Here is an 8513-nt window from a genome sequence, read left to right on the forward strand (position 1 = left end):
AACTCTCCAGGTCCTGGCAAGCTAGTAAAGCCTCAAGTATGGCCTGGATGATAGACATATCAGTCTGTTATCTCTGGACCAGCCTGCCCCAACCTGGAAAGATTCAGGACCAGGGGCTTGAGATCAAGGTGAATGTCTTCATCAGCCACAGCAACTCAAGATGGACTTTCTCCCAAGGACTGGAGAAGCTGTGACCTACATCAGAAAAAGCAGTGTCCATGCCAATGAGATCACAGGTTCTTGGCCTCATCTTCCAAGACCTCTGACCTTGCCAAGGTCTTAGGGAGGTACTTACAAACCAGATACTTGGTAGGAAGGATAAGAAAAAGGACCAAACAGTCATTTTCTGTCTATTTTCTGTGCAGAGCCACCATCCAAAGCTACCATCAGCAGTACCAACATGGCCCCAGTGGAGAACAAGGACACGGTCTTCTTGACATGTCAGTCTGAGAGTCAAGATGTCACATACCTGGTTTGGTTCATAAACCACAGCTCCCCAGCTGGTGACAGAATAGTGCTGTCCTTGGATAACAGGACACTTACTATAATCAGTGTCACAAGGGAAGACCAAGGACCCTATCAGTGTGAAATTCAGAACCCAGTTAATGTCAGTAGGAGTGACCCGTTCACACTGAATATTACTTGTGAGTAAATTCTCTTTCTATATGGTGCATGCTTATAGCTTGGTGGTGTGTTCCCAGAGGTTAGGCTAATTCAGTCACTTTCCTGATTGCTGAAGATCAGATCTCTGAGGTTCCCATCTCTCTTGATTTTAGGGGACCCAGACTGGTCATGCCATGCTTTTCCATCTATGATGGAGCAGGGCCAGCCATGGTACTGAGCTAGGGAATGCCTTAAGATCTTCCAAGTTCAGGGATCTCAGGTCCAAACCTGTAAAGTGGAGAATGAGCTGGGAATTTCCCAGCTCAGAGGAGGGTCAGGGAGATACAATGGTCCCTGGTGATGGGTTATAGATTAGGAAATTCCCCTTTTCTCTGCCTTTATCTCAATATGGACTCATTCTTTTTGCTCCAGATACCCCCGTGATTGTCCCCACAGACCCTCATTACCCTGTAGGGGCAACTCTTGAGCTGTCCTGCTCTGCTGACTCTAACCCACCTGCCCAGTACACCTGGCTTTTCAATGGAATGCACATGATGTCCACACCCCAGCTCTCTATTCCTAACATGTCTCTGAATCACACTGGATCCTAACCTGTATTGCATCTAACTCAGTCACTAACTTGTCTGCCAGCAAAGACATCAATATCACAATCTCTGGTGAGTAGCTGGGCCTGGCCCTCAGCTTTGTGCTGGGCTCTCCCCTGCCCAGGCATGAAAGAAACAAAGATTAGAGGCATTCTGCCCTCCTGGGTCCCATGGCTCTGTGTGTTATGGTGAAAGGAGTCCTGAGCTCAGAAGCATGAGACTTGTCCTAGAGACCTGAGTCTGTCATCTACCTGAACACCCCCCGCTGTCCCTCCTCCGCTCTAAGCCCAGTTTCTTCATGCTGAAGACTGGATGGTCCTTCACTGCCCATGGCACAGGATTCCATGTGGAGGAAGTTCTTTTTACACTTTAGGTACAAAAAGCATGTGAGATGTCACTGTTGTTTTTCTCACTCTCTTCTGTCCTAGACACTCAGCCCGCTTTCTCCCCCAAGTTCTATGGCCACAGCTTCAGGGACTGCCCCTGGAGCCTTGGGTTCTTCCTTCAGTCCATCTCCCTTGGCACTATGGGAGGCTTGGTTGGCATGTCAGCTCTGATTGTGCAATAGGGCTGCCTCTGGTCCCCTTTTGCAGGGAAATTCAGAAGATGGGAAGGGGCATTTCAGCTTTGTCTCCTCTCACATGCAGAGACTCATCTCTGCATCCACATGTTCCCTCTTTGTGACATGAAGTATCATACAGAGACATGCCTGATTTGAAACTGGGCTCTTGTCCAGCTGAAGGGTCAAATAGCCTTAGCCTCAGGTGCATGGGTCTGGTATCTCACCATTGCCTCAGTTCCCTAGTCTGGTAGCTCACCTGGCACTCCACACAATGCTCTGTGAACAGTGGTTTCTGGGTAGATATTGTGTCTGACTCACGTGGACAGGTGACAGACCCTCCACACTCCCATTCACCCTGTGTGCAGCAGGACCCTAGAGAGATCATCTCTGGCCTCAGTTTCCTTTTCTTTCTCAGTCCTGTTTAAAGCCCTGGCAAAATTCATGGAGTTTTGTTATTACAGACCCATAACTTCCTGCCCCTGACTCTGGTGACAGCCGAATGGAGAGCAGGAGAAAGAGATAGGATTGTGGGCTGGGGATATGGCCCTGGGAAAGTCAGACTGCAACAGGATATGCCTCAGAGTAGGGACGGCTCTTTTTGGCCTAAATCTGTACAGAAGGAGGCCTAAGGCCCACATACTGACTCTCTTCTTAAATATAGTATTATCTTTGTGTTATTACACTTGATTTGTCTTGTTACATATTTCCCAATTACATTTTAACCTGGTTCACACTGCACTTGAGAGCACTGCAGGTGTGCATTTGATGCCTGCGGCTTAAATTCCTTAACTTAATTTTCTTCAATTAACCCAAGCCTCTTTTCTCTCCCTCCTACTTCTTACCCACCCCACTGAAGGAAAGGACAATCCTTGTGACAGATATGGGCAGTCAAGCACAACTAATTCCCATGTTGGCTCTACCCCCCAAGTATCTCTACCAGTATCCACCCTGAGTCCATCGTCTCTGTGGTGGGAAGCGAGTAGCTTGTTTCATGGTGTGTTTTTGAGGATCCTGTTTGGTCACTGCATTGATTGGAGTCTGAAGCCTTTCAAAGTACTTTGCCTTTACAGTGTTGTAGTTACTGCATAAATTGTTCTCTTGGTTCTACTCACTTCATTCTGCATCAGCTCATACAAATCTTCTGGGGCTTCTTTTCTTTGCCTTGTGCTAGTAGATGTTCTTAGTCCTGACTTGGATCAAAGGAGAAAATATATGTAAGGAGCTATGTAAATTGTGACTCTTCTAATAATGATACAGACTAAAAGCATAATTTTGTAATTTAAGAGGAAAAAGCTGAGAGGAAGGTGATTATATGTTTGGATCAGTTAAGACCCAGAAGCATCTCAGCAATCTGACCCAGTGAATGAAATGTGATCAGATGAAAATTACTGGAGATCAATGTCAGGTCCTGCCCTTGGGTTCAAAAAATCCAAAGCATAAATAAGCATGGGTCCAGGTGGGGAAATTACTAGTCACCAAGCCATAGGAAACACAGTTAAAGTAAGGATGGTTGGCTTAGAGAAGAGGAGAATGGCAGAAGACAGGATACCTGCCTTTTGGATACAATGTGAGATTGCCTAAAATGAGGCCAAGCTCCCATAAAAGGTGGAATCATCATGGGACAGCTAGGTGGTGCAGTGAGTAGAGTGCCGGCCCTGGAGTCAGAAGGACCTGAGTTCCGATCCGGCTTCAGACACTTAACACACAGAAACCCAAAAACACTAGCTGTGTGACCTTGGGAAAGTTACTTAACCCCAATTGCCCTCCAAAAAGCAAAAAAAAAAAAACCCCAAAAAATGAAAGATGGTATCATTACAGAAACCCAGCATCCAATGGGAGAGAGCAGTTCCATCTGAAAAAGACCTGGGGAGGAGGGTTCTGAGTGTACCACAAGCTTAGTAGTTGGGGCAATTGGGTGATAAGACAGCCAAAAAACCTATTGCAATTAAAGCACATCCATTTCCCAAAATAAGGAGATAATAGTCCTTCCAGACCATCCAATGGCACTCGGAGTATTGCATTTGGTTCTAGATGACACAGTTTACAAAGGACATTGAGACACTGGAGAATGTCCCGAGGAAGGCAACCAGGTTGGTGAAGGGTCTGGTCCATATGAGGTGGGCCAGCTGAGAAAACTTAGCTTAGCCCAGGAAAGAGAAGGCTTGGGGGAGACACATGATAGCAATTTATTGGACTCTTCCAAGGAAGGGGAATTAGACATGTTCTGTTTGGCCTTAGAGTGCAGAGGCAAATGGAGACAGGGCACAGTGCCCTCAACGGTCCTGTACACCTGGGAGTTCTGGTCTTCAGTGGAAAACTCCTTAATAGCCTGAGTTGTCCCAAAGTAGAATGGTTTCCTCAAGAGTTGGTAGGTTCAAAGGAGATCGTATCTGTAAAGCAGTTAGCACAGTGCCTAGTGCACGCAGTAGCCACTTAATAAATGCTCCTTCCCTTCCCCATCCTTCCTTTTCTCCTCTTCAGAGGCTGGACAAGCTTTAGTCAGGTAGAATGTACTAAAGATTCTGTTTTCAGGCGTGAGTTAGACTTCACAGTCACCAAAGTCTGGTCATCTCCAGAATCCCATGGTTCTGTCTCCAAGTCTTTTTGCAGCTATCATTGAGCAGAAAGGGATTTGTCTTGTTGTACTTGACCCCAGAGGAAGGAACTCAGCTAAAAATAAAATCTATATGGCCTCCTTAGGGGGGAACTCACAGGGGGCCCAATGTCACACAGCATAAGGAAGACCTCACACGCAGAGCTGTCCATCATGAAAAGAGAGGCCTGAACACTTATAAGGTCCTGTTTAAGCAGAGGCTGGATGACCACTGGTCAGGCATGTTGTGGGATCTTGGGCCAGGTGCCCCCTGACACCTCTGGTTCTCTGCTGCTCAGACAGGGGCAGACTGTGCCCTGCCCTGGGTCTCATCCCAGCCAAGGCTGAGCCCTAACGCTGCAGAGTCTGTCCTGGGGCAGAGCATCTGCTGACCTCTGAGTGTCCCCAGCTGGTCAACGGAGGAACAAAAGCCGGACTGAGAGGGGGGAGGAGGAAGGGAACAAGCATTTACTGAGCACCTACTGTGTGTAGGCACCATGATAAATTCTTTACAAATGTCATCTCGTTTGACCAGAGATAGTACAAAAGGCTCCAATCTGCAGGGATCCTGTGGGAGCCCAAGCTTCTCACAGCCCAAGCAGGGCACTGTTGATACCGTCATCTCCTCCTGTCCAGGCACCTCTCCAGGGGAGGTTCATGGAAGAGCACTGCCACCACCCCACTAAAGGGAGCCCACCCCTGGCAGGACCTCTTATTGTGAAAGGAGGCTGGGTTTGCCAATGAAGCTCCATGGGGGTCCTCAGGATACCTCCCTAAGGCACCTGGGAAGGGGCACCCAAAGGAAGGCAGCTCTGAGCTCAGGGCTGTCCCTCTGCCAATTGCTCCCATGTCTATAGGGAGACAGCTTCCTGCAGAGAGAGAATTTGGGGTGTGTTGGAGGGAGCCTGGCTTCAGAGCCAAGAACCTGGGCTCCAATCCCAGGTCTCTTATTTGTTATCCAATGGACTTCCCTGATTTGTTTGGTCTCTGTGAGTCTGTTTTCTCATTAGGAAAATGAAGGGGTGCATGAGATGATGGAGAAGGCCCTCCCAGATGGAGATCCAGGATGCTCTGACCTCTGACAGCTCTAAGCCTTATCAGTGCCTGTTCTAGGAAAGGCCCACAAGGACCATCAGACAAAGAGGGAGAGAGCTCAGGTGCCGCTAGGAGAATAGAAGTCACCCTCTGTCTGAACAATCTCATCATCTCTTTGAGCCTCCATTTTCTCCCTTGTAAAGTGGGGTGTGAGGATCCTGGAGAGGATCATGCACCTAGTGATGAAAGGGACCTAGAAGCCCGCTAGTCGTGTTCCTTCATTTTACAGATGGGGAAAATGAGGCACAGAGCTTTTAAGCATCAGCATATGTAGAGTTGACAAGACCCAGAATCATAATATGTGCCTTAACTACTTCCTGGAACCAAAGTTAGGTAGGAGCTGAGTAAATTAAGGGGATAACTGGGGAACAGAGGATGGTGGGAGCCATTGTGGTTTCTCTTTTTCTCGAAGAGCCCAGGGGTAGTGAGGCTGGGGGGCCCCAGGGCCCCCTTCTCAGGAGGATACTTTTAAGTTCAGAAAGTAAGATCCATAGGAATTTAAAGGAAACAATTCTACTGAAATACAGCTATCAACACTTTTTTTATATGGAGTTCACTGACTCCAAGTTCAGGACCCTTGCATTGGAATGAGATGAGGGGTGAGAAGTAGGGAGAAGTGTCAGCGGATGGGTAGGGCACAGGGTCTGGATTCTGAAAGACACAGCACTTACTAGCTGGGAGACCCTGGACAAGTCACTTAAACGCTGTCTGCCTCAGTTTCCCAATCTCTAAAATGGAAACAATAATAGCCCCTACTTCCCAAGAGGATGAAATTACACATTATGGTCTGTAACCCAGAGCTTGACAATAACAATAATCATATTAATGATGATAATAACAGCATTAATATAGCACCTACCATGTTCCAGGCATGGAGCAGGCCCTTCATGAATGCTTGACTCTGCCCCCACCTCAGTCACTAGTTGTACATGTCCCAGGACCTGTCTGGGGGAGGGGCTGGTCCAGGACACAGAACTCCAGCCCCTGGGCCTCCTGCTCCCCTTCCTTATTAGCACAACTCTAGAACCAGGGGGCATCTCCCTCCCCTGGTGTCAGGGACCATTGCTATGCGTCTGTAATGGAAGCGTCTGGGCTTTGGAGGACATGACCTGGTGAAGACACAGTCCAGTCCCTCTCACAGCTCTCTCTTCTTTTCCTCTCTACAGAAACAGCATCCAAACCTAACATCTCTGCCAGTGGTGCCAATGTCATGGAGAATAGCACTGTGGTCTTCACATGTGTCACAGAACATACAGGGATGAACATTCTGTGGTTCTTCAATAATGCACTCCTGTCACTCAATGAGAGGAAGAATCTGTCTGAAAATAACCAGAACCTCACCATAGAGAATGTGACGAGGGAGGACGCTGGGTCCTATCAATGTGAAATCCAGAATCTAGTCAGTGCCAACAGAAGTGACCCCCTTAACCTGACTGTGAACTGTGAGTGACTGAGTCCCCTCCCTCTCCAGTGCTTTTCCCAGCAATGGCTCTCATCTCATCTCATCTTTCTTCTTTTCACAGATGGACCAGACAATGTCATGTTTTCTCCAAGCCCTATAAGAGACGAGATTGAGGTCATGCTCAAGACCTCACTGATCTTAGTGTGTCAGGTTGAGTCATACCCACCTGCACAGTATAAATGGCAAGTCAATGGCACTGTGAATTCTAACTTCCCTGATAACACGTTCACCATCAACAATGTATCTTGGGAACATTCAGGAAAGTACACATGTTTGGCCTGGAACAACATCACCAACATAATGGTCTCTAAGGTCGTCACAATCAGGGTGACTTGTAAGTGGTCCTTCTCCTCCCTAATGTGACAGTAAGTTTGTGGGGCTGGCCATAGGTGGGAAGCCAGAATTAAGTGATCAGGCCCATTGGGGAGAGCAGTTTTTCATGCTGAACTGGGAGAGGACATGTAAAGAAAGAGTCTGAGTCTAAGGAATGTGATCAGAATTGTAGGGAATGTCAGTCCATTTACTGCTATTACATCCTTGGTATAAATGGAGACCAACCTCCTGTCTCCTAAAATAATCTGACACTGTCATGTATAATGTAAGTTTATTCATCATTCAGCACACAGTTAGGGGCCGAGCTTCTGCAGAACACTGTGACAGGCACGGAGGGAAAGACAAGCTGTAGCTAAGACTCCATGACTATTTTCAGGGACCTTATAATCTAGTAGAAGGATCAGACCCCAAACACAGGTAAATGATACACAATATTACATGATATGCACACTTTGACTATGGCTACACAATAAAGCATTGTAGGACACCTGGGGGAGATGAGACCATTTCACACGGTGGGTGGACAGAAATCAGGTCAGGTTTCATAGAAGAGCTATGATTTGAATTTTGTTTTAAAGGATAAGGGTAGGTTAACAGGTCAAAGGGTAGGATATTTTATTTCCATGGAGAAATGGCCTGAGTCACTGTTCAGAGGTTGGAAACTATAATATGTGTCAGAGTACAGATTGTAGCCCAATGCAGCCTGAGCAGATGATGCATGGCCAGGAGAAGTATTACAGAAGGCTACTGCCATTTTGTGAAAAGCGTTGAATGCCAGGCTCAGAACACCAAAAGTTACTCAGTAGGTTAAAAGGAGTCCCTGAAACCTAATTAGCAGAGAAGAAGAGATGGTCACACACACATATCTGGTCAATACATGTCATTCGTCAGTACTGGGTAGGTGAGTAAGATTGAACCTGATGCTCAAAACTCGGTATTAATTTAAGGTGACCATTGTCTCATCTGTACTTCATTTGTGACTTGGTCTAAACAACCTGGATGTGTGAAAACCTGTGGAATCTAAAGTTCCTTTTCAGCCTCTCAGTTCCAAGCCAAAGTGACCTCAGTTCCAAGCTAAGGTGATGAGAATATAAGAAATCAAGCTGTCGGGAGACAGAAGTTATTATACAAGTTCATTTGTAGAATGTTGTCATTGAGAGACTAGGCAAGTAGCAGAAGGAAGAGGAGAAAAGCTCTCTGGACCAGTTCTCCATCACAAGCACTCCAGCAAAGGTCTCAGAAGAACAAAAGACCAAGGAG

General features: G+C 46.9%; 1 pseudogene; it reads left to right on the plus strand.

The window, feature by feature from the left end:
- Positions 1-400: 400 nt before the first annotated feature.
- Positions 401-7283, plus strand: LOC138161408 (carcinoembryonic antigen-related cell adhesion molecule 5-like; annotated as a pseudogene).
- The last annotated feature ends 1230 nt before the right edge of the window (positions 7284-8513 follow it).

This window comes from Petaurus breviceps, unplaced genomic scaffold, assembly GCF_028583685.1.
Source record: "Petaurus breviceps papuanus isolate PSGF00001 unplaced genomic scaffold, PetGlider_PUasm1.0 185, whole genome shotgun sequence".
NCBI lineage: Eukaryota > Metazoa > Chordata > Mammalia > Diprotodontia > Petauridae > Petaurus > Petaurus breviceps.